This window comes from Cajanus cajan, chromosome 7 (genome assembly GCF_000230855.2).
Source record: "Cajanus cajan strain Asha chromosome 7, NIPB_CcT2T_4, whole genome shotgun sequence".
Lineage (NCBI taxonomy): Eukaryota > Viridiplantae > Streptophyta > Magnoliopsida > Fabales > Fabaceae > Cajanus > Cajanus cajan.
Window position 1 is genome coordinate 22,073,711 of NC_138523.1, and position 26,988 is coordinate 22,100,698.

The 26,988-nt window shown below is 41.0% G+C and overlaps 1 non-coding gene across 1 annotated transcript; it reads left to right on the top strand.

Annotated features, from left to right (window-relative positions):
- The first annotated feature begins 20,945 nt into the window (after positions 1–20,945).
- Positions 20,946–21,052, top strand: LOC145950198 (small nucleolar RNA R71). Its single transcript, XR_014428305.1, has one exon. It is a non-coding gene; the product is annotated as a small nucleolar RNA R71 (small nucleolar RNA).
- The last annotated feature ends 5,936 nt before the right edge of the window (positions 21,053–26,988 follow it).

Consider the following 26,988-nt stretch of genomic DNA (forward strand, 5'->3'; position numbering starts at 1 on the left):
TTGGAAAAAGGGATAAGGCAATTGATTTTATAAATCAACTTTGGCCATTACAACCAGAGTTGGGTAAGGGAGTCGGTTACGCGTGGGGAAGGTGTTAGCACCCCACAGCGCCCCTTTCGGGTTCCCTATGACAGATTATTTTCTAAGATAACAGCGTAAAATTACTAAATTACCCCTATTTATTCTAAGCAATTATAAATTAACTATCTACATGATGACAGTTTTAAATATGCACAAACAGAAAGCGGTAAAAGGAAGGATTGAAGGGAAACCTCTTGAAGCGTGCTTTTATATATTGCAAAAAATGAACTGGGAAGCGTTTTGGCGTTCCCTCGCTCTACAAGCTCGCTTCTCGCTCTCCTAGAACAAAATTTTAACTAAGGGAATCAAAAAGATTTCCCCTCGACTAGGTTCGATCCTCAAGCAAAATGGCTCGGGGCTCAAGAACTTCGTCGGATCAACTCTCCGAGTGATTTCTAGGGCAGAACACTGCTCAAAAACTCCAGAATACTCAAGGAGAGGGTTGAAACTATGTTCAAAAGTGTGGAATGACGTCCAATTGACGTCATATTTATAGGGAATAGGCGCAATACGGCCTACAGGAGCAATACGGCCGTATTGAAATTTTTGAACTTCAATACGGTCGTATTGAGTTCAATACGGCCGTATTGAAATTCAGAAATTTCAATGCGCCCGTATTGAGTTCGCTGCGGGTGTATTGAAGTGTCAATACGGGCGTATTGATTTCAGTACGGCCGTATTGAAGTTTCAGAAACTTCAATACGCCGTATTGAGTTCACTGCGGCCGTATTGAAGCTTCAATACGGCCGTATTAAGTTCAGTACGGCCGTATTGGGCTTCATTCCCTCCACTTCCTTATTTTGAGCTATTCTAAGACCTCTAGACCTACAGAGAACCCTCCTAGGGCCTTCGAGGAGTCCTTCTGGCTGATTATCCTTCAGTCTTCGAGAGTCTTCAAGCTTTATTTCCGACCCGGACAATTTTAGGGGTCTACAGCTGCCCCCCCTTTACTTTAGTCGGACGGCCTTTTGGTGTACCGGCTGACAAGTAAAGAAGTTGACCCAATTGTCCGGGTAATGCGCCGACCTTCCGACTTGTAGCGTCTTCCGGTGGAAAATTGTCGAGTAACCTCTCCAGGTTTTGCTACGCTTGCTGCCCAAGCTGGAAGCTGTGAGTACCCGCCTCTCCAGGCTTAGCTTCACTCTTTGTTCGAACCGGAAGCTAAGTATCCTTGTGACGACGGTAGCAGTGTGAGTTTCGCCTCTCCAGGCTTAGTCTCGCTCTTTGTTCGAGCCGGAAACCAAGCACCTTTGTGACGACGGTGAGCAGTGTGAGTTTTGCCTCTCCAGGCCTTGCTTTGCTTGTTGCCCAAGCTGGAAGCTGTAAGTACCGTCTCTCCAGGCTTAGCTTCACTCTTTGTTCGAGCCGGAAGCTAAGTACCTTTGTGACAACGGTAAGCGGTGAGTTTTGCCTCTCCAGGCCTTGCTTTGCTTGTTGCCCAAGCTGGAAGCTGTAAGTACCGTCTCTCCAGGCTTAGCTTCACTCTTTGTTCGAGCCGGAAGCTAAGTACCTTTGTGACAACGGTAAGCGGTGAGTACCCCCTTTTCCAGAGATAGCTTCGCTCATTGCCCGAGCCGGAAGCTGCATACCTCCGTGTTTGTGACGACGGGGTAGCGTGAATATCTCCTTTCCAAGGATTTGTGATGATTTTGTCTCCACAGTCCACGATGCTGCTTCGACGGTTGTTTCTGATTTTGTGCCACTAGGGGCTGGATAACGCAGGGATCCGTCTAGGGGATGTGCAGTTACTCATAGGTTCTTGTGTCCCAACTTTCCATTGCGTAGTTGGTGCCCACTGGGGAATTTCTGATTCCTTTGGGGTGCAGACACAAAGATGCTCTTTCTGATGTGAGCGGTGCCTTATGATTGGCTGACGTCCTTTCGACGTTGGTGGAGTATCCCGGTTATCCTTGTTCGGGTGTCTCTTTTGGTTTTCTGATTTTGCTGCCTCTGTGTAGGCTGTTATCCACTGGGGGATTTTGTCGTTGATTTTGATTAGCCTCTTCTGTTAGGCATATCAGCTTGACGTTCAATGATTGGCTGAGAGCCAGATTCCACTTGGGGAATGGTTATTGATTTTTTTATTTTTCTCCTTTTGCAGGGATGCCTCTTGAGTAGGCGACTGGGGATTTGGGGATCTTATGTATCCCAGAGTATTATTTAGGAAGCCTCTGCAGGCTTAGCCTCACTCGACACTTGAGTTGGAGAGCTATCTTCACTGAGGAAGTTTAAGTCCTTTGACTTGGATATTCTGCTTGGGAGATCGTACTTCCATTGGGGATTTTGACGATCTTGCTTGATAGCTCTTGCTGGGGATTTTGAATCCAAGAGCATGAGTTGAGGTTCCCTTTGGGGAGTATTATTTCTGCGAGCCTCTCCAGGCTCATTTATTCTTTGATGTGGAGGATGAGGAGTATTTTGGTAAGCCTCTCCAGGCTCAGTTATTCTGTACAAACTGATGAGTATTGTTTCGGCAAGCCTCTCCAGGCTCGGTTATTTTGCGGGATCTTTTTGTTGGATTTTCTATATCCTTGCCTTTTTCATTTTCGGCTTTTTCTGTATTTTGCCTTTTCTTCTGATTTGGCTTTTTCTGGTATTTTGCCTTTTTTGTGTTTTTGGCTTTTGCTGTACAGAAATTAAAAGTGCCAAAGAAATTAAATTCAGTTATTATGAGAGAGTATTATTTCGGCAAGCCTCTCCAGGCTCAGTTATTTTGTAGGAGTATTATTTCGGCAAGCCTCTCCAGGCTCAATCATTCTGTGGGAGTATTATTTCGACAAGCCTCTCCAGGCTCAATTATTCTGTGGGAGTATTGTTTCGGCAAGCCTCTCCAGGCTCAGTTATTTTGAGAGTATTCTTTCGGCAAGCCTCTCCAGGCTCAGTTATTTTGAGAGTATTCTTTCGGCAAGCCTCTCCAGGCTCAGTTATTCTGTATGATGCTGTTGATTTTCTGAATCTTTGTATTTTGCTTGCTGCTGTCATACACAAGCAATTTTCTATTTTTCTATTTTATGTAATTGCCTCATGATAAGGTCTTTGAATGTACAACTAATGTGTGTGTGATGCACAAATGCAATACAATTTTTTATTTTTGTTCATTTATTTAGAAAAGTGAGTGGCTCTCCCTATCCTTTTCTTCTTGGAGGACTTTCTGTCATTGACGCGAGGGAGTATTTTTGTGAGCCTTTATGCAGGAGATTATGGATTTTACAGGAACCCCTCCAATTTTCTTTTATTGACCGATTATTAATGGAATTTCGTACAATTTTATGAAAAACCAATTCAGAGGCATAATCACATGGTCAAGAAAGAAAAGAAACAAATGGATATTTTTATTGATATTCACAAGTGTTTTTACAGAAAGGTTTACAAAGGGATTTTCTGAAGAATGGCTGGCCGAGGTGGGCTATACATTTTTGGCTTAAACAATTATATCTGTGATTGCTGCTCTTCCCGTTTCCCTAGTTGTTTCGGGTGAGATGCCTGAGCCAGGAGTGTAGATACTGCAAGACGCTTGCTTCTAGAAGATTATCACTTGGACCGCCTTTCGGTTTTCGGTTCAAGTGATCGTTACTTGCTTTACTTTTTGCATCTTATTCTTTTGCCCCTAATTTTTGCCTAGGACATGTCCTAGCGGGGATAATTTTGCCTTTGTTTTGCCTAGTACCCTTGTACTGGCGGGCCTTTTGTTTTGCCCTAACTTTTGCCTAGGATGCCCTTTTTGGGTTTTCATCCTAGCGGGCCGATGCAAGCAACGTCTTCAAGCATAATACTTCTTTACCACGTCAGCGTTGACTGGGTATCGAAGTTCTTCTCCGTCCATGTCTGTGAGAATCAATGCTCCTCCGGAGAAGGCTCGCTTCACCACGTATGGTCCTTCGTAATTTGGGGCCCACTTTCCGATTTTGTCCTTTTGAGTTGGTAGCAATTTCTTCATCACCAGCTCTCCCTCATGGTAGATTCGAGGATGGACTTTCTTGTCAAAAGCCTTTTTGATCTTCCTTTGGTAGGCTTGACCATGGCATATGGCGTTCAGTCGTTTTTCTTCGATAAGGTTCAATTGGTCGTGTCGACTTTGAACCCATTCTGCCTCGGAAAGTTTTGCTTCCATGATTACTCTCAGAGACGGTATCTCGACTTCAACCGGCAGAACTGCCTCCATTCCATAAACAAGGGAGAATGGAGTAGCTCCTGTGGATGTACGTACTGAAGTCCTATAACCATGGAGAGCGAAGGGTAGCATCTCATGCCAGTCTTTGAATGAGACAACCATCTTTTGTACTATCTTCTTGATATTCTTATTGGCTGCCTCGACCGCCCCATTCATCTTTGGTCGATATGGGGAAGAGTTATGGTGCTGAATTTTGAACACTTTGCACAGTTCTTCCACCATCTTATTGTTCAAATTGGATCCATTATCAGTGATGATTTTGTCGGGAATACCGTATCTGCATATGATATTCTTTCTGATGAAGGATGTTACCACCTTTCGGGTCACATGAGCATACGATGCCGCTTCTACCCATTTGGTGAAATAGTCAATGGCCACAAGGATGAACCTATGTCCATTGGATGCCTTTGGCTCGATGGGTCCAATAACATCCATGCCCCATATTGCGAATGGCCATGGTGAAGCCAACACATTGAGTGGCGTTGGTGGGACATGAATGTTGTCGGCGTATGCTTGACACTTGTGGCATTTCCGGACGTATTGGTAACAATCCCTTTCAATGGTCGACCAATAATATCCTGCTCTGAGGATTTTCTTAGCCATTGCAGGCCCGGGAATATGGGTACCGAAAACCCCCTCATGTATTTCTTTGATTACATTTTGAGCTTCGACTTGGTCTATGCACCTCAACAAGACCGAGTCATAATTCTTTTTGTAGAGGGTTTCTCCAATCAACAGAAATCCCATGGCCCTTCTTCGGATATGCTTTTTATCATTATCGCTGGCCATATCAGGATATTCCCCTTTTGACAGATATTGTTTGATGTCATGGAACCATGGATGATCGTCAACAGCTTCATCTATCAGTAGGCAGAACGCTTGCTTATCGTGCCGCCGGATATTGATGATGGGCATTTCATGCTCCTTATCCAAGGCGAACATCGATGATAGTGTAGCAAGGGCGTCAGCGAACTGATTTTCCTCCCTTGGGATATATTCAAAGACGACATTTTGAAAGAATTGTATCAGGTCTTTGATATGCTCAACATATGGTATCAGCTTAGGATTTCGGACTTCCCATTCACCTCGCAGTTGGTGAATGACTAAAGCCGAATCTCCAAATACTTTGAGCTTTAGGATACCATTGTTGATTGCTGCTTGGATTCCTAACGCGCAAGCCTCGTATTCGGCCATGTTATTTGTACAGTCAAAGTTGAGTCTTGCCGTTAAGGGGATATGCTTTCCTTGTGGGGAGATTAATACTGTTCCAATCCCCTGTCCAAGCATGTTGGAGGCTCCGTCGAAATACATGGTCCACGTATCATCCTTAGGATCTTCATGTTGTAAATGCATTATATCCTCATCGGGGAAATCATCCTGAAGGGATTGATAGTCATTGGTCGGCCCGTGTGCTAGGTAATCAGCTAGGGTACTACCCTTGATGGCCTTTTGTGTGACATGTATGATGTCAAATTCTGATAATTGCACTTGCCATCGGGCAATCTTCCCAGTGATTATCGGTTTGTCGAACACGTACTTAATTGGGTCCATTTTGGAAACCAACCAAGTAGTATGCCTAATCATATACTGCCTGAGCCGTTGTGTTGCCCATGCTAACGCACAGCACGTCTTTTCTAGTGGCGTGTAGCGGGTTTCATAATCAAGGAACTTTTTGCTCAGGTAGTAGATGGCTTGTTCTTTCTTCTTTGTTTCATCTTGTTGTCCTAGCACAGCTCCCATGGACTCATCAAGCACCGTTAGATAGAGGATTAATGGTCTTCCCTCGACAGGTGGCACCAACACTGGTGGATTGGCCAAACACTGTTTGATCTTATCGAAAGCTTGTTGACAATTCTCATCCCAAACTTCGGAATGATTCTTGCGCAATAGCTTGAATATTGGTTTGCACGTGTCAGTCAACTGTGCGATGAACCTTGCGACGTAGTTCACCCTACCGAGGAATCCTCTAATTTCTTTCTCAGTTTTAGGAGGAGGCATTTCCATTATTGCCTTTACTTTATCGGGGTCCACCTCTATGCCTTTTTCACTGACGATGAACCCGAGAAGCTTACCTGACCGAACTCCGAAAGTACACTTAGCCGGGTTTAGCTTAAGCTGATACTTACGAAGCCGACTGAATAATTTTCTCAAATATTGGATGTGGTCCATCTCGTCTTTTGACTTTGCGATCATGTCATCCACGTATACTTCAATTTCTTTGTGGATCATATCGTGGAATAGCGTCACCATCGCTCGTTGGTAGGTGGCACCCGCATTTTTAAGTCCAAAAGGCATCACCCTGTAGCAGAAAGTTCCCCAGGGTGTAATGAAAGAAGTTTTCTCGCGGTCTTCTATATTCATCTTGATTTGATTATACCCCGAGTATCCATCCATAAAGGAATAGAGTGTGTTTGTGGCGGTGTGATCCACAAGTGTATCGATGTGGGGCAAGGGAAAATCGTCCTTTGGACTGGCACGATTCAAATCCCTATAATCAACACACACTCTAACCTTCCCATTCTTTTTGACGACTGGCACAATGTTAGCCAGCCATTCGGGATACTGGGATACAACCAAGAATCCCGCGTCCAATTGTTTTTCTACCTCCTCCTTAATCTTTAAGGACCATTCGGGCTTGATTCGTCGAAGCTTTTGCTTAATGGGTCGAAACCCCTCTTTTAAGGGCAACTTGTGTTCGACAATGTTGGAGTCCAACCCGGGCATATCATGGTACGACCATGCAAATACGTCCTTGTATTCCCTCAATAATTGAATCAATTGTGTTTTTATTCCATCACTGATACGGGTCCCAATGTTGACCTCTTTCAATTCTTGATCCTGCCCCAAATTCACGGTCTCCAATTCTTCTTGATTCGGTTGGAGTAGACGAGCTTCTTGATCTAGCAGTCTTTGCAGATCCGGAGAGATGGTCTCCTCATCACTGTCCAACTCAACCCATTCACCCTCGGCTTTCGGATCCCGGTCAGAGCGAGCAATCACAGACATAATTATTTATTGGTTCTGTTTAGGTTTAGAGTTTATTAATATTAATGAGAGAGAGAGAATAGAACAAAATGAGAGAATAATGTGTGAAAAAATGCCTCTTTATTGATATATGAGTGTAAAACTGTACAAAACCCTTTATTTACATGAAAAGGTCCTCATGATCTCGGGTACTGATCATGAGTCCCTAAAAGAAAAAAATGTGGAGGGGCCCTATCATGGCTTGCCCTTCTCTCTACTCCTGCTGCGGTAGAGGATTCTTGCTCACGTCGGGCGCCGTCGAATCGAAAGTGACCCACCCAGCATCGATAAGGTGTTGGACCTTATACTTGAGAGCTCTGCAGTTCTCCGTTGAATGTCCCGGTGCCCCCGAATGGTATAGACATTTGTCTTGTGGATTGTACCAATCGGGGTAAGGTGGATTCACTTTCTTTGGTGGAATGTAAGCTATAAGACGCGCCTCCACTAGCTTCGGCAGGAGATCGCTATAAGTGGTCGGAAGTTTGTCAAACTTCTTCACAGAGTTGTATTGCGATTTGCCTGACTTCGAAGTGGAAGAAGATGGAGAAATGGTTACAGCGTTGACTCCTCCTTCTTTCTTCTTCCCGAAGGCCTTCTTAGCTTCATATGGTTGGGAAGGCTTAGCCAGCTTCCCACTTTTAAGTCCTTGTTCCACCCTTTCTCCAATGGTGATGATGTCCGAGAAGAGTGTCGTTGTGTTCCCTATCATTTTATCGTAATAGGGACCAGTCAACGAGTTGATGAATAAGGACACCGTCTCCTTATCCGACAGCGGGGGCTCTATCTGTGCCGCCAACTCCCTCCAACGTTGGGCGTACGCCTTGAAGGATTCATCATTCTTTTTACTCAAGGCTTGAAGATCTGACCTATCGGGTGTTAGGTCGATGTTATACTTATAGCGCTTGAGAAAGGCGTCGGCCAACTGTCTCCACGTGCACACTTGATTTCCATCCAGCTGCATATACCAATTGAGTGCAGTTTCGGCTAAGCTCTCTTGAAAGCAGTGGATCAAGAGCTTTTCATTTGTGGCATATGCAGCCATCTTGCGACAGTACATGGTGAGATGACTTTTGGGGCAAGTCGATCCCACGTACTTTGGGAAATCCGGCACTTTAAATTTAGGAGGGAATTGAATGTCCCTCACTAAACACATGTCAGCGGCATCTTTGATGTCAAAATCATGCCCCTCCATAGCCCTCAACCGATCCTCTAGGGCGTGGAATTGTTCTTTTGAAACCTCGGGCTCTTTAATCATAATTCCAGCCCCAAGGGGTACAGTGTGTGGAGGATCTTTTTCATGCTCTTCCTCCTCTCCCTCATGATGGGACCCATGATCACTATGATGAGATTTTCTTGATTTTCCGTGCGCGCGTAAGGACAGAGAGATGACCAGCCACTTTCTAAAATGAATGTTTAGTTAGTTTATTTTATGGAATGAATACACTCTTTAACATGAGCTTGATAAACCTCCATCTTTAAGGCGCTGCCTTTTTAAGACGGAAGTTTACCACCCTTCTTTATCTATGATTTCTCCCCAACGGAGAATCTCTATAGTCATGGGTCTCTTTCACTCATGTCAAGAGGTATTGGTGACCCTAAAATGTATGTTTTTATGAGGATGCATGATGTCTTATTGGTAATGATGTACATGCTCCTCACTTTTATTATATTTTCACACATGGTCTTTCCTCTCATGTCATGGTTTTTTATGCATGGGGATTATTTTTAGACCTTATCACGAGGTTATTTATTAATGCACAAACAATTGCACATGAGCATTTACACAAACAATTCACTCATCCACGAACAGTCACGAGCGAATCACGAGGTAGGGGTCTCCTGCAGAAAAGTGCATATTCAAGGAGGATCTAACTGTTCTCACTTGGTCAAAGGCCCCCAAGGTGCCCCCATTATAGGGACCCAATTCCTCTCGTCGTAGGTCGATGGAAAGCTCCAACGCACCATCGAACTCGAGTTCATGGTTATCACCTTGAGTGATGTTTTTCCGACAACGGTCTCATAGGCTCCTATAAACCCATCAACCGGCCGTACTAACATCCACTCCCTATGGATTACCACTCATGCCCCCGGGTGTAGAGGGAACTGTTGTGTGCAAGGGTTTGTGTGCAATTTTATTTCAAACAATTGCGGAAAATTAAACATACAACAGTTATTAAAGCCAAATAGATAAAGCATGTTATCACACAAGCAAGGGGTAATGAGGTAATTTTAACTATTATTTATTAAAAATAATCTGTCACTAAATGGGACTGACTCTCGAGGCTTCCCCAGTGGAGTCGCCATCTGTCGCCACCGGCCCGAAACGGGGCTTTCGGCATTCGCGAAGGATGGTTGGACTCGTTTATTTGTTTAAAAATGTGGATTGCTAGAATGACTTATTCTCAAACTGAGACCTCGTCAAACGAGCAATTTTATTAAAAGTCTCACTAATCCATATTAGTCCCAAGCGGGACCCTCCATGGATTAGTGGTTTTCGTAAAAGGAGGGTTCGTGGAGTCGCCACCAATGTTTTACTCAAAACATTGGAAAAAGGGATAAGGCAATTGATTTTATAAATCAACTTTGGCCATTACAACCAGAGTTGGGTAAGGGAGTCGGTTACGCGTGGGGAAGGTGTTAGCACCCCACAGCGCCCCTTTCGGGTTCCCTATGACAGATTATTTTCTAAGATAACAGCGTAAAATTACTAAATTACCCCTATTTATTCTAAGCAATTATAAATTAACTATCTACATGATGACAGTTTTAAATATGCACAAACAGAAAGCGGTAAAAGGAAGGATTGAAGGGAAACCTCTTGAAGCGTGCTTTTATATATTGCAAAAAATGAACTGGGAAGCGTTTTGGCGTTCCCCTCGCTCTACAAGCTCGCTTCTCGCTCTCCTAGAACAAAATTTTAACTAAGGGAATCAAAAAGATTTCCCCTCGACTAGGTTCGATCCTCAAGCAAAATGGCTCGGGGCTCAAGAACTTCGTCGGATCAACTCTCCGAGTGATTTCTAGGGCAGAACACTGCTCAAAAACCCCAGAATACTCAAGGAGAGGGTTGAAACTATGTTCAAAAGTGTGGAATGACGTCCAATTGACGTCATATTTATAGGGAATAGGCGCAATACGGCCTACAGGAGCAATACGGCCGTATTGAAATTTTTGAACTTCAATACGGTCGTATTGAGTTCAATACGGCCGTATTGAAATTCAGAAATTTCAATGCGCCCGTATTGAGTTCGCTGCGGGTGTATTGAAGTGTCAATACGGGCGTATTGATTTCAGTACGGCCGTATTGAAGTTTCAGAAACTTCAATACGCCGTATTGAGTTCACTGCGGCCGTATTGAAGCTTCAATACGGCCGTATTAAGTTCAGTACGGCCGTATTGGGCTTCATTCCCTCCACTTCCTTATTTTGAGCTATTCTAAGACCTCTAGACCTACAGAGAACCCTCCTAGGGCCTTCGAGGAGTCCTTCTGGCTGATTATCCTTCAGTCTTCGAGAGTCTTCAAGCTTTATTTCCGACCCGGACAATTTTAGGGGTCTACAATATCCGAAGAAGGGCCATGGGATTTCTGTTGATTGGAGAAACCCTCTACAAAAAGAATTATGACTCGGTCTTGTTGAGATGTATAGACCAGGTCGAAGCTCAAAATGTGATCAGAGAAATACATGAGGGGGTTTTCGGTACCCATATCCCCGGGCCTGCAATGACAAAGAAAATCCTTAGGGCGGGATATTATTGGTCGACCATGGAAAAGGATTGTTACCAATACGTTCGAAAATGCCCCAAATGTCAAGCATACGCCGACAATATTCATGTTCCACCAACTCCACTAAACGTGTTGGCTTCGCCTTGGCCATTCGCAATGTGGGGCATGGATGTTATTGGACCCATTGAGCCAAAGGCATCTAATGGACATAGGTTCATTCTTGTGGCCATTGACTATTTCACCAAATGGGTAGAAGCGGCATCGTATGCTTATGTGACCCGAAAGGTGGTAACATCCTTCATCAGAAAGAATATCATATGCAGATACGGTATTCCCGACAAAATCATCACTGATAATGGATCCAATTTGAACAATAAGATGGTGGAAGAACTGTGCAAAGAATTCAAAATTCAGCACCACAACTCTTCCCCATATCGACCAAAGATGAATGGGGCAGTCGAGGCAGCCAATAAGAATATCAAGAAGATAGTACAAAAGATGGTTGTCTCATTCAAAGACTGGCATGAGATGCTACCCTTCGCTCTCCATGGTTATAGGACTTCAGTATGTACATCCACAGGAGCTACTCCATTCTCCCTTGTTTATGGAATGGAGGCAGTTCTGCCGGTTGAAGTCGAGATACCTTCTCTGAGAGTAATCATGGAAGCAAAACTTTCCGAGGCAGAATGGGTTCAAAGTCGATACGACCAATTGAACCTTATCGAAGAAAAACGACTGAACGCCATATGCCATGGTCAAGCCTACCAAAGGAAGATCAAAAAGGCTTTTGACAAGAAAGTCCATCCTCGAATCTACCATGAGGGAGAGTTGGTGATGAAGAAATTGCTACCAGCTCAAAAGGACAAAATCGGAAAGTGGGCCCCAAATTACGAAGGACCATACGTGGTGAAGCGAGCCTTCTCCGGAGGAGCATTGATTCTCACAGACATGGACGGAGAAGAACTTCGATACCCAGTCAACGCTGACGTGGTAAAGAAGTATTATGCTTGAAGACGTTGCTTGCATCAGCCCGCTAGGATGAAAACCCAAAAAGGGCATCCTAGGCAAAAGTTAGGGCAAAACGAAAAGCCCGCCAGTACAAGGGTACTAGGCAAAACAAAGGCAAAATTATCCCCGCTAGGACATGTCCTAGGCAAAAATTAGGGGCAAAAGAATAAGATGCAAAAAGTAAAGCAAGCAACGATCACTTGAATCGAAAACCGAAAAGGCGTTTCAAGTGATAATCTTCTAGAAGCAAGCGTCTTGCAGCATCTACACTCCTGGCTCAGGCATCTCACCCGAAGCAACTAGGGAACGGGAAGGGCAGCAATCACAGATGTAATTGTTTAAGCCAAAAATGTACAGCCTACCCTGGCCAGCCATTCTTCAGAAAATCCCTTTGTAAATCTTTCTGTATAAACATTTGAATATCAATAAAATATCCATTTGTTTCTTTTCTCTCTTGACCTTGTGATTATGCCTTTAAATTGATGTTTCTAAAAATTGTACGAAACTCTTAATAATCGGTCAATAAAAGAAAACTGGAGGGGTTCCTATAAAATCTTTAAACTCCTGCATTCAAAGGCTCACGAAAATATTCCCTTGCGTCAATGACAGAAGTTCCTCTAAATAGAAGAAGAGGATAGGGAGAGCCATTCATCTTTCTAAAAAAAAAATATATAATAAACAAATAATAAAGCTTACATTTCGTGCATCACACACATTAGTTGCACATTCAAAGACCTTATCATGAAGCAATCGCATAAAATAGAAAAATAGAAAATTGCTTGTGTATGACAGCAGTCAACAAAAGCCGAAAATGAAAAAAAGCAAGGATACAGAAAATCCAACAAATAGTTTGTACAGAATAACCGAGCCTGGAGAGGCTTACCAAAATACTCCTCATCCTCCACATCAAAGAATAATTGAGCCTGGAGAGGCTCGCAGAAATAATACTCCCCAGAGGGAACCTCAACTCATGCTCTTGGATTCAAAATCCCCAGCAAGAGCTATCAAGCAAGATCGTCAAAGTCCCTAATGGAAACACGATCGCCCAAGAAGAATATCCAAGTCAAAGGACTTTAAAACTTCCTCAGTGAAGATAGCTCTTCAACTCAGGCGTTGAGTGAGGCTAAGCCTGTAGAGGCTTCCTAAATAATACTCTGGGATACATAAGATCCCTCATTCCCCAATCGCCTACTCAGAGGCATCCCTGCAAAAAGAGAAAAATCAAAAATATCAATAAGTATTCCCCAAGCGGAATCTGGCACTCAGCCGAACACTGAACTTCAAATCCCCAGTCGCCTACACAAGAGGCACTCCTTCAAAAAGGAAAACCCAAAAAAAAAAAAAAAAAGAAAAAATCAATAACAATTCCCCAAGCGGAATTTGGCTTTTTAGCCAATCATTGAACATCAAGGTGATATGCCTAACAGAAGAGGCTAATCAAAATCAATGACAAAATCCCCCAGTGGATAACAGCCTACACAGAGGCAGCAAAATCAGAAAACCAAAAGAGACACCCGAACAAGGATAACCGGGATACTCCACCAACGTCGAAAGGACGTCAGCCAATCATAAGGCACCGCTCACATCAGAAAGAGCATCTTTGTGTCTGCACCCCTAAGGAATCAGAAATTCCCAAGTGGGCACCAACTACGCAATGGAAAGTTGGGACACAAGAACCTATGAGTAACTGCACATCCCCTAGACGGATCCCTGCGTTATCCAGCCCTCAGTGGCACAAAAATCAAAAAACAACCGTCGAAGCAGCATCGTGGACTGTGGAGACAAAATCATCACAAATCCCTGGAAAGGAGATATTCACGCTACCCCCGTCGTCACAAACACGGAGGTATGCAGCTTCCGGCTCGAGCAATGAGCGAAGCTATCTCTGGAAAGGAGGTACTCACTGCTCACCGTCGTCACAAAGGTACTTAGCTTCCGGCTCGAGCAAAGAGCGAAGCTAAGCCTGGAGAGGCGGTACTCACAGCTTCCAGCTTGGGCAGCAAGCAAAGCAAAGCCTGGAGAGGCGAAACTCACACTGCTCACCGTCGTCACAAAGGTGCTTAGTTTCCGGCTCGAACAAAGAGCGAGACTAAGCCTGGAGAGGCGAAACTCACACTGCTCACCGTCGTCACAAAGGTGCTTAGTTTCCGGCTCGAACAAAGAGCGAGACTAAGCCTGGAGAGGCGAAACTCACACTGCTACCGTTGTCACAAGGGTACTTAGCTTCCGGCTCGAACAAAGAGTGAAGCTAAGCCTGGAGAGGCGGTACTCACAGCTTCCAGCTTGGGCAGCAAGCAAAGCAAAACCTGGAGAGGCTACTCGACAATTTTCCACCGGAAGACGCTACAAGTCAGAAGGTTGGCACATCACCCGGACAATTGGGTCAACTCCTTTACTTGTCAGCCGGTACACCAAAAGACCGTTTGACTAAGTAAAGGGGGGGCAGCTGTAGACCCCTAAAATTGTCCGGGTCGGAAATAAGACTCGAAGACTCTCAAAGATCGAAGGAAAGTCAGCCAGAAGGACTCCTAGAAGACCATAGGATGGCTATCTGTAGGTTTAGAGGTCTTAGAGTAGCTTAAAATAAGGAAGTGGAGGGAATGAAGCCCAATACGGCCGTACTAAACTTAATACGGCCGTATTGAAGCTTCAACATGGCCGCAGTGAACTCAATACGGCGTATTAAAGTTTCTGAAACTTCAATACGGCCGTACTGAAATCAATACGGCCGTATTGAAGCTTCAATACAGTCGCAGTGAACTCAATACGGGCGCATTGAAATTTCTGAATTTCAATACGGCCGTATTGAATTCAATACGGCCGTATTGAAGTTCAAAAATTTCAATACGGCCGTATTGATTCCATAGCCCGTATTGCGCCTATTCCCTATAAATATGGCGTCATTTTGACGTCATTCCACACTTTCACACACAGTTTTAACCCTCTTCTTGAGTATTCTGGGTTTTTTTGAGCAGTGCTCTGCCTAGAAATCACTCGGAGAGTTGATCCGACGAAGTTCTTGAGTCACGAGCCATTTGCTTGAGTCTCGAACCTAGTCGAAGGGAAATCCTCCGGATTTCCATAGTTAAAATTTTCTAGGAGGGAGCGAGCAGGCTTGTAGAGCGAGGGAACGCCAAAAAGCTTCCCAGTTTTACTTGATATATAAAAAGCACGCTTCAAGAGGTTTCTTTTCTAAAAATCCCTTCTTTTACTGCTTTCTGTGTGCATATTAAACTGTCATCATGTAGATAGTTAATTTATAATTGCTTAGAATAAATAGGGGTAATTTAGTAATTTCGCACTATTATTTTTAGAAATAATCTGTCATAGGGAACCCGAAAGGGGCGCTGTGGGGTGCTAACACCTTCCCCACGCGTAACCGACTCCCTTACCCAACTCTGGTTGTAATGGCCGAAGTTGATTTATAAAATCAATTGCCTTATCCCTTTTTCCAATGTTTTGAGTAAAACATTGGTGGCGACTCCACGAACCCTTTTACTGCGAAAACCACTAATCCATGGAGGGTCCCGCTTGGGATTAACATGGATTGGTGAGACATTTAATAAATAAATTGGATAAGATCGACAAGGTCTCAGTTTGAGAACAAGTCGTTCTAATAATCCAATACATTTTCAAAACTAAAATAAAAGCGAGCTCGACCGTCTTCGCGACCGCCGAGGCCCGTTTGGGCCGGTGGCGACAGGTACGGGTGCGCTTGGGAGCCATGGATGAACGGAAGGAGTGAATGTGGGAGGAAGAGGGAAGAAGAGGAAGAAGAAGTGAGAAGCTAGGGTTTGGGAGAGAAGAAAAGAGAGAATGGGCAGAGTTCGTAAGTTTGAGAGAAGTGAGAATGTAAAAGGAGGGGGAAAAATATATAAGGGAAAGGGGAATTTCAAAAATCACGGGTTGTATCTGTTGAGCGTCAGCAGGGAATCACGGGCGTGATTGGAAATCACGGCCGTGATTCTCTTTGTGAGTTTTCAAAAATTCAAACAGAGGAGATCACGCCCGTGATTTATAATCACGGTCATGATTCTCTCTGGGGTTTTCCAAAAATTTTCCAGAGAAGATCACGCCCGTGATTTAGAATCACGGTCGTGATTCTCTCTGGAACTCTGAAATTTTATTTTATTATTATTATTATTATTATTTTTTTTTTTTTTTTAAGAAACTTGAGTAGGTTCCTGAAGAACCATAGAGTATAATTTTTCTAAGTGTTCCCCATGGAAATATAACTTCAATCTCTGTGCATTGACCTTGAATATGTCGCCTTTATCGTTTCTGATTTCTACAGCTCCATAGGGATATACTTTTTGAACTGTAAAAGGCCCTGACCATCTTGACTTCAATTTTCCAGGAAACAATCTGAGTCTGGAATTAAATAATAGCACCGAGTCCCCTTGCTTGAATTCTCTTCTATGTATATGCTTGTCATGCCACCTCTTTGTTCTTTCTTTGTAAATCTTAGCATTTTCATATGAGTCTAATCTGATTTCATCAAGCTCATTGAGTTCCAATTTCCTTTTTTCTCCAGCATCCTTTAGGTCATAGTTGAAGTATTTTATTGCCCACAAAGCCTTGTGTTCTAGCTCTACAGGAAGATGGAAAGATTTGCCATAAATCAGCCTAAATGGAGACATGCCAATAGGTGTTTTGTAAGCAGTCCTGTAGGCCCAAAGAGCTTCATCTAATCTTAAAGACCAGTCCTTTCTTGTTGTAGATACAGTCTTCTCAAGGATCTTTTTGATTTCTCTGTTGGATATTTCTACCTGTCCACTTGTTTGAGGGTGATAAGGTGTACCAACCTTGTGAGTGACTCCATACTTTTTTAAGAGAGATTCAAACTTTCTTTCAATAAAATGTGAGCCTCCATCACTGATCACAGCTCTTAGGACCCCAAATCTTGGAAATATAATTCTTTTGAAGAGTTTAATGACAGTATTTGAATCACTCGTTTGAGCGGGAATCGCTTCTACCCACTTGGACACATAATCAACTGCAACTAATATGAACTTGTAACCTTTAGAACTTGGGAATGGTCCCATGTAATCTACTCCCCATACATCAAAAATTTCTACTTCTAAAATCCCATTTAATGGCATTTCATGTTTCCTGGATATATTCCCTGATCTTTGGCATTGGTCACAAGAATTTACCATCTTCCAGGTATCCTTAAATAAGTTTGGCCAGTAAAAACCAGATTGTAGAATTTTAGCTGCAGTTTTTGACGTACTAGCATGCCCTCCATATGCGGAAGAATGACATGAGTGAATGATGTGAGGAGCTGCTTCTTCTGAGATACACCTTCTGTAGATACCATCTCTACACCTCTTATATAGGTAAGGTTCATCCCAAATAAAGCTGTTAAGGTCACTAAAGAATTTCTTCTTTTGTTGATAATTAAAGTCTTCAGGAAGGACTCCACATGCTAAGTAATTCGCATAATCTGCATACCAGGGACTGTTTTTCACAACAACTGCTAAAAGCTTTTCGTCTGGGAAGCTGTCATTAATAGGGAGTTCCTCCTTTGTTGCTTGGTCTTGTGGAAGTCGAGAGAGATGATCAGCTACTACATTTTCTACTCCCTTTCTGTCCACAATCTCTAAATCAAATTCTTGTAAAAGGAGAATCCATCTGAGGAGCCTAGGTTTAGCATCCTTTTTATTAAAAAGATACTTTAGGGCAGAGTGATCTGTGTAAACAATAACCTTAGACCCCACAAGATAAGATCTGAACTTTTCAAAAGCATAGACGACTGCTAACAATTCTTTTTCTGTTGTTGCATAATTGGCTTGGGCTTCATCAAGAGTCTTGCTGGCATAGTATATAGCATGAACCTTCTTGTCCTTTCTTTGTCCCAATACAGCTCCTATAGCATAGTCACTTGCATCACACATGATTTCAAAAGGAAGGCTCCAGTCAGGAGTTTGCAGAATAGGAGCTGTAGTGAGAGCTTCTTTCAACCTGTAGAATGCATTCTTACAAGAAACATCAAAGTTAAAAGGTACCTCTTTCACAATTAGATTAGATAATGGTTTAGAGATTTTTGAAAAATCTTTAATAAACCTTCGGTAGAAACCGGCATGCCCTAAGAAACTTCTAACACCTTTAACATCAATTGGAAGAGGCAATTTATCAATTACTTCTATTTTTGCTCTATCTACCTCAATTCCTCTCCCAGATATTAGGTGTCCTAAGACAATTCCTTCTTGTACCATAAAATGACATTTTTCCCAATTTAAGACTAAATTCACTTCAGAGCAACGCTGCAATACTTTAGTTAGATTTAATAGACAGTCATCAAAGGAAATACCATAAACTGAAAAGTCATCCATGAAAACTTCCATCTCTTTTTCTAATAAATCACTAAAGATTGCAGTCATACATCTTTGAAAGGTAGCAGGTGCATTACATAGGCCAAAGGGCATTCTCCTATAAGCAAAAGTACCATAGGGACATGTAAAAGTAGTTTTCTCTTGGTCTAATGGATGAATAGGGATTTGATGAAAACCGGAGTATCCGTCCAAATAACAAAAGTATGAATGCATTGCTAACCTTTCAAGCATTTGATCAATAAAAGGTAAGGGAAAGTGATCCTTTCTAGTGGCATTATTTAATTTTCTATAATCAACACACATACGCCACCCAGTCACAGTTCTTGTGGGAATTAATTCATTATTATCATTTTTAACTACTGTCATCCCACCTTTCTTAGGAACCACATGAACTGGACTTACCCAAGGACTATCAGATATAGCATAAATTACCTTAGCATCCAATAATTTCAAAATTTCTTTCTTTACCTCTTCTTTCATCTTGGGATTTAGTCTTCTTTGAGCTTCAACAGAAGGTTTGGATCCTTCCTCCAAGAAGATGCGATGCATACAAAATGAAGAACTAATTCCCTTTATATCAGCCATAGTATATCCAATAACTTTTCTAAATTTTCTCAACTCATTGAGAAGTTTTTCAGTTTCTTTTTCATTTAAAGCTGAATTTACTATGACTGGATAAGTGGAATTAGCCCCCAAAAACTCATACCTTAAAGATGAAGGAAGTGGTTTAAGTTCTAACTTTGGAGAGTTTTCTTCTTGCCAATCTGTTGAAGACTCAAGAAGACTTTCTACTAGAGGATCTTTTTCTTTACACGGGGGATTTGAATCGATCAAGCAAGCATAATTAGGTTGAATCCCCTCAAGATCTATGTGCTTTCCTCCAACTAGAAAATTCTGCAAGGGATCCCTCAAAATAGATCTCATGACTTCTTCCTCCATGTCTTTAGGCAATATATCAACCCTGCAGCAAATATTTTCAAGAGAAGGTTGTCTAACAGATTTAGCAATATTAAATTCCATTGTTTCATCATTAATGGATAAGGACAATTTTCCATGTTTGACATCTACTATCACGCCTGCTGTAGCCAAAAATGGTCTACCTAGTATGATTGGTATTTGTTTGTCCTCTTCCATTTCTAAAACAACAAAATCTCCCGGAATTAAAAATTTACCTATCTTAACTGGAACATCTTCTAAAATTCCTATGGGATATTTTATAGATCTATCTGCTAACTGGATTGACATTGCTGTAGGCTTTAATTCTCCCATATCTAATTTCTTGCAAATTGATAAAGGCATTAAACTGATACTTGCCCCAAGGTCACATAAGGCTTTTTCAAACCTTAGATTTCCAATGAGACAAGGTATAGAGAAACTACCAGGATCCTTAAGTTTTTTGGGCAAATTATGATGGATCAATGTAACAGTCTCTCTATCATCCAATTTCCTTCGGTTAGCTAAAAGATCCTTAAGAAATTTAGCATATGTAGGCATCTGTTGTAGAGCTTCTACAAATGGAATGTTTACATACACTTGTTTGATCATATTTAAAAATTTTTCAAATTGTCTATCAAGTTTAGTCCTTGCTAACCTTTGAGGAAAAGGAATTGGAGGGTGATAAACAGTTTGAGGCTTTGATGAAGATACTTTTTCTTTTTCTAATCTCTCTTTTTCAGGTTTTTCAACCATAGGAGAAGCGTCTTCATCAATCTCAATATTATCATTTTGATTAGACACAGGTCTGTCTAATTTCTTCCCACTCCTTAAAGTAACAGCATTAACATTTTCAGCTGGGTTTGCAACTGTTTTACTTGGGAACTTACCTGGAGAATTGTTTGAACTAGGCATCAACTGTGCAATTTGATTTTCCAGCATCTTGTTGTGGAGAGTAATATTCTCAACCTTGACAGCAAGGTTTTGAATAGAATTTGCCATTGAATCATTGGTCTGTTTTTGATTAGTGACAAAATTCTCCATAAGGTTTTCTAATCTTGAAACACTTTGTTGAATTGAGGGTGTCTGTACTGGATTTCCTTCCCCATTATTGAAGTGATTGGACGGACGGAAATTAGGTTGCTGATTGCTAGTTCCTTGAACTGGGTTATTCTTCCAAGAAAAGTTAGGATGATTCTTCCAACCAGGGTTGTATGTGTTGGAATATGGATTACTCTTCTCTCTTCGAGGAGTGTCATAGAAATTATGAGAAGCTGCCACCTGTTCAGTAGTATCTTCTTTTTCTCCAGTAAAAATTGAGGTACAATTTACTGCAGTGTGCCCTTGTTCCCTACAAAGGTCACATACTTGATTTGTAGCCACTGAATTAACCTTAGCTTTTTCCATCTTGTCTAATCTTTGATTAAGAGTATCAAATTTTGCTAAGAGTAACTCAATATTGTTCACTTCATATCGCCCCGGAGTTCCTTTCCTTGCTGTGACTTCTCTTTCACTGTATTGGCTGTGATTTGAGGCTACATTTTCCAAAATAATCATGCAGTCATTAATAGGTTTCCCCATGAAAGATCCTCCAGCTGCTGAGTCTAATATCATGGTGCTTTGTTGGTCCAATCCTTCAAAGAAAAATTGGATGGTAAGCCAACGGTTGAAGCCATGTTGTGGGCATGCTTGAAGATATCCTTTGAACCGCTCCCATGCTTCATAAATAGTCTCTCCAGTGCCTTGTTGGAAATTAGTGATTTTCTTCCTCAATTCTTTAGTTTTAGAAGGAGGAAAGAATTTCTCTATAAAAGCTCTTTCACATAATTCCCAAGTTGCTATCTTTTCTCTAGGCACTGTTCTTAGCCACACCTTTGCCTTATCTCTCAAGGTGAGTGAGAATAAGCGGAGTCGCATTCCATCAGAAACTTCATCATCAAATTGCTGGGTCTCACAGATTTCCAAGAACCCCTCTAAGTGGTCATTAGGATCTTCTGATGGTAGTCCTCCAAAGGTGTTCTGTTTGAGCATATTCACCAGAGAAGCTGGTACAGTAGCTCTAGTTTGCATCTCCCCTCCAGGTATCCCACGAGCTACGGGTGCAGAGTAATCCCGAAGCGGTAAATTATCTCGTTGTGCAGCCATGTCAAATTCTCTAGAAAGGTTTCTTTTCCTTCTCAGGAGAGTTCTTTCAATCTCAGGATCAAGTGGTGTTGGTTTCCCAAGACGTAGAGATCTCTTTTGCATTAACCCTAAGCCACTGCAAAAAAAAAAAAAAGAAAGTGACCCGTGAAATCTGAATTGGAGAAGTAAACACTAAAAAAAATTATTTATTTATTTAAATTTTTTTTTTTTTTTAAAAAATTCGAATTAAAATAATTGTAATTTAAATCAAGAGACGTAGTCCCCGGCAACGGCGCCAAAAACTTGATGTATGGAAAACCGCAAATGTACGGTTGTCGTCAAGTAATAAATATCGAATCACAGGGACTACGTGTTTGACCTAGAATTACTAGTATTTTAATTTGAATTTTAAAGCAGATTGAATTTTTGTTTTGAGATGATAAGATCAGATTTGATGGTAAAAGAGATAGTAATGCAATTAATGAATAAGATAAAACTTTAAGATAAGATAAGGAGATTTCCGGGAATCTAGGGTTCGCACAAAGAGTTCCAACAATATTGAATTATTATTTTCATTAATTAATTCTATTCCATCTTGAAGGTAGTCTTAACCTAATTTAATCCTTGCACCTTCTCAGGCTACGAGGACGTGTTTAATTAAAATTAATCTCTACTCTCGTGGTAATTACGTTCAATTAAACCCATTAAGATCTTTGTTAATCTATTGCTCCTCGAAAGCTTAAATCAACTCTCGTGATTTAACACTCAAGTCTGTTCCTTTAGGTTCCGATAATTAGGTTCTCCTCTCAGTTCATCCCTAATTATCTATGATTATGAAAATTAAGATTAATTGTTTATCATAATTATAATCAAGTTCTCCTCTCAGTTCATCCTTAATTAATGTTATTATGAAAACAATAATATTAAAGTTCATATGTAAAATATAAAAGAACAAATCAAGAATTGGAATAAAATTAAGAAACTGAATAATGCATTAATAAAGAGGTTCTCAGAGGCTAAGCCCTGATCCCAGAAAAAGGGAAACTACTCACAGGAGTTCATAGTAGTTCTCCAAGAAAAGAAGAATAAAAGAAAAGCAAACCTTAGAGTCGATGGCACAGGCGCCCAACCTTCTCCAAGTGTCAAAAACTAAAAAAAAACTGTCTCCGAAACAAAAATCCCCGTTCTAGGCTAACCTCATCTAATTTATAACCTAAAAGGGTAAAAAGGTAAAACTACCAAGATAAAAATTACAAAGATAAAATAAAAATAAAACATAAAACTTAAAAAGCTGGGACGCGAAGTGAATCACGGCCGTGACTGAGAATCACGACCGTGATCTTCTCTGGAGCACATCTATGAAGGGTCAGTGGCGTTCACGGGTGTGATTGGGAGTCACGGCCGTGATTTTCTCTGGTGAATCACGGGCGTGATTTAGAATCACGGCCGTGATTTTCCCTGTAGCTCAGCATTTCCTCTTTAATTCTTAAATCTTGATCCTGCTCAGAGAAAACACAACACATACCAAGAAAAGCATAAAATAGGAAAATGATATAAAAATTTATTAAAAACATGAAAGATATGCATGATTATGCTATGAATTCTTGTGAATTAAAGTGCTAAAATACGAGTAAAATACACAACATCAGGCTTCCATAAGATTTATGGTATATAAGCTGATTTTAAATTACGGATTCAACCCCACTAAAGGTGATGAATCAAGTTCGTTGATAAAGATTAATTATCAGTGAAGTAAGTGGATCCTACCCACCAATAACATGCATATTAAAAAAAATGACCTAAATGAAGTAAATTTCCAAACCTAAAAAATGTGCTAGTCCCTGAGCTTCATACGGGTCAGAGAAGCTGCCCATTCCATCACACATAGCTGTTGCAGCCTGCAACCAACAAAAACACATGAATTCATTCATTCATTCAATCACATTCAAAACAACAAAAGCAGCAAACCAAATCACACACAGCACAACCGTTCACTCACATCAGCACATTCTCACACATAACCATGGTTTTAAATTGCGGTTGCGGTCGCGGTTGCAATTACTGCGGTTGCGGGTATTGCGGGTATTGCGATGCGGATTGCGGCTGTTGCGGTGTGAGATTATTAATTATTTTCACTTAATATAAAAAATTTATAATTATCAATATATATTTTATTTTTAAGGATTTATACATTTTAATTCCTTTTTTTTTAAATATTCTATTATTTTAATGAATAATTTAATTTATTTTAAAATTATAGTATCAATTTATCGTATTGCGGATGTATTGCGGTACATTGTAGATGTGTTGCGGACGCAACACCGTTACGTTCCGGAAAAATGTGTGATTTCCAGTATCATAGCAATTGCGGTCCGATGCCGTTGCGGACAAGGCCGCAACAGCAATATTGCGGCCGCAACACGTGTTACGATCCGCAATTTAAAACCATGACATAACCTAGATCCCATCTACGCTAAAAAATACCGACCCACGAAACCACGAGAGCAGCACCTCGTGAAACGAAGGTGAAATCGAAATGGGCATTCACAAAAAACCAACCTTTTTGCTTTGAGCAGCACCCCCCTTGACCCCATCCATTTCATGTTCAGCTTCACCATCCTCCTCATCCTCCTCCTCCTCCTCCTCCTCCTCATCATCATTATATTTCCCTTCTTCTTCTTCTTCTTCATCATCATCGCCATCTTCTTCTTCTTCCTCTTCGACTTCATCGGCACCCTTGGGAGGGCCTTCAGGGTAAATCTCGGGATCGTGCATAATTACTTTACTTGGCTTTACCAGAATGCTACGAAAAAGCAAAACAAACCCTAATCAGAGATTCAAGCTTCGTGCAGGGACTCCAATTTGATCGTTCGGTACAAAAGCTTAATTCATAATTTCAAAAGACAGAGTAAGAATCCGAAAAGAAAACAATGAGATTTTGGAAGCTCTAGCAGAATCATACATTAGAATTCTAAAGTTCAAAATCGAAAGAGAATTCTTACGATTACTGTCCGGAAAGGAAATAAAGAGGTTTCAAGGCTGCATCCAAAGTTGGTGCGTGCGTGCTTTCTTTGCAAATGAATGATGATGCTTTGAGAGTCTAAGGTTCTTTGGGGGGGGAAGGGTTGCTTCGAGAGTGGAGGGTTCATAGGGGAAAGGGCTAGCATAGAAAAGCTTCAGATATTACATCGGTCCCTAAATGAACTGATGTAGATCTTTTTACATTTTAGAGTTATTTACTAAAATGCCACCGCGTTTTGAATACTACATCGGTTCTACTCAAAACCGATGTAGAACACTAAATATTTACATCGATCCCATAAAAAACCGATGTAAATACCACTGCGTTTGATTTCTACATCATTTTTATTAAAATCGATGTAGAATTCACGACGTAGAACAGTAACTTTCTAGTAGTGGAGTAAAAAAGTCTGTTGGTATTCAATTAGGATTTTATATCACTTAAAAACAATCCAGTGGTATTCAATTAGGATTTTTAAGATTTTTTAAAGAGTCTATTAAAATACATTGGTATTCATTTGAGACTTCTTACAACTTAAAAAGATTTCATTGGTATTAAAAAATATAGGGATTTTAAAGGATTATTGTATTAGAGGAATTTTGAAGGACTTTTTAGTGGTAGCTATAAATACCAAATTCATAAAACAATTCCATTCAAATTCATAAAATTTTGGAAGATTGTTTGAAGTGACTTTTCAAGTACTTCAAGAATTTCCAAGTGAGTATCTATATTGTTTGAAGTAACTTGTTTTAGACACCCAATTTTGTTCGGGGACATACAAACAAGGAAATGGACCTCTGTTATGAAGGGAAGGAGCTCCCGAAGCATGCAAACAACAAGATAGGATATCAGAAGGCCTAAAGCCCAAATAAATTGGTTTTAGTGGCCCCAGAACGGGCTGTTCCAAAATCGGAACGGGCCGTTCCAAGCCACAAATAAGGCCTAAAAACCTAGTCTGGAACGGGCCGTTCCAAAACCAGAACGAACCGTTCCAAACTAGGCAAAAGGCCTAAAAATCTTAGGCTGGAACGGGCTGATCCTAAACTAGAACGGGTCGTTCCAAACCGCTAAATAGCCTAAAAAACCTAGTTTGGAACGGGCCGTTCTAGCAATGCATTTTTATGTTAATCTCAACCCCAGAACGGGCTGTTCTGGTTTCAGAACAGGCCATTCCAAGGTAAGAATTTAGCACATAACGTTCAAATCTAGAACGGGTCGTTCTGAATTTTGGAACGGGCCGTTCTGTCGCCCTTCTGAAGCCTATAAATAGACCACTTGGGCACAGTTCTCAGGGCCTAAAAAATTTCGTCCAAGACTCCTCAGAGCTCAAAATTTTTCTCTCTCTCTCCTATTGTATTTCTTGAGTTTTGTGAGGCATATTGTAGTGTGAAAGGTTTTCGCAAAGCATCTAAAATCTCCATAGTTGAAGATCTAATAAAGCTTGCTACGAGGTATTACTCATCAATCTCTTGTTCTATCTTTCTCTTCTCTTATTTCATATATTGCTATAATAAATGCAATCATGTAGATATCTTAGGGTTCATCGTGTAATTTAATTTTCATGTAAATAATCATTAATAAAGCGGATTAAATATTTAAACTATTAATTCTTATTACGTTATCTTCATCATAGGGTACCGATTTAGGACGTTGTAGGGGTGCTTAATACCTTTCCTACACGTAACTGACCCCCAAATCCAATTCTGGTTATCAAGGCCATTATTGAACTTTTAAAAACCTTTTCTTTTTTCGATGTTTTGAGTAAAACATTGGTGGCAACTCCATGAACTCATTTTTCAAAACCATTAATTAAGGATTAGTCTGGTGTCCGAGCATTCCTTAATTGATGAGATCTTTAAAAGGATGTCTAAACCATAGGTCGCGAGATCGGAAATTTTCGGGTTGCGACAGATATCGAAAGTTTTAAGAGGGTCAGGCCCATATAAATGATGAAGTTAATAAAATAAGAATAATAATTTAAATATTTTTCCCCTTTACTTTGTTTGTTTTATTTGTGTGGCTTTAATATCCATTTGCCTGTTTAAATTCTGCACTTGTTTGAATAAAAATTGTACACAAACCTTTGCACACAACAATTCCCCCTACACTCGGGGGCATGAGGGTATTAAACATAGGGAGTGGTTGACGTACGACCGGCCCAAGTTTGGCCTTGGAGCCTGCGAGCCTTGTCAGAAATCACACTCAAGGTGATAACTGGTTACTCTAGCCTGAAATACTGCGACAAACCTTAGAGTTTGCCAGGTGACGGTGACAGAGATACTGGGTCCCTATAATGGGGGCACCTTGGGGGCCTTAAGACCAGTGAGATTAGAACTATCCTATACAACGCACTTTTCTTAATAGAGACCACAGACCAAGGATTTAAATATGATCATTCGTGGGTGTATGTTGATTGAGCATGAGTGTGTGCATTTGTTTGTATTATTTCTTCTAATAAGAGTGGATTGGAATTTTAAAATAAGAAAATAGATAATAATAAAAAAATAATAATAATAATAATAATTTTATACCCCTTTGTATATTCTTAGGTCAGTATTCCATTAAC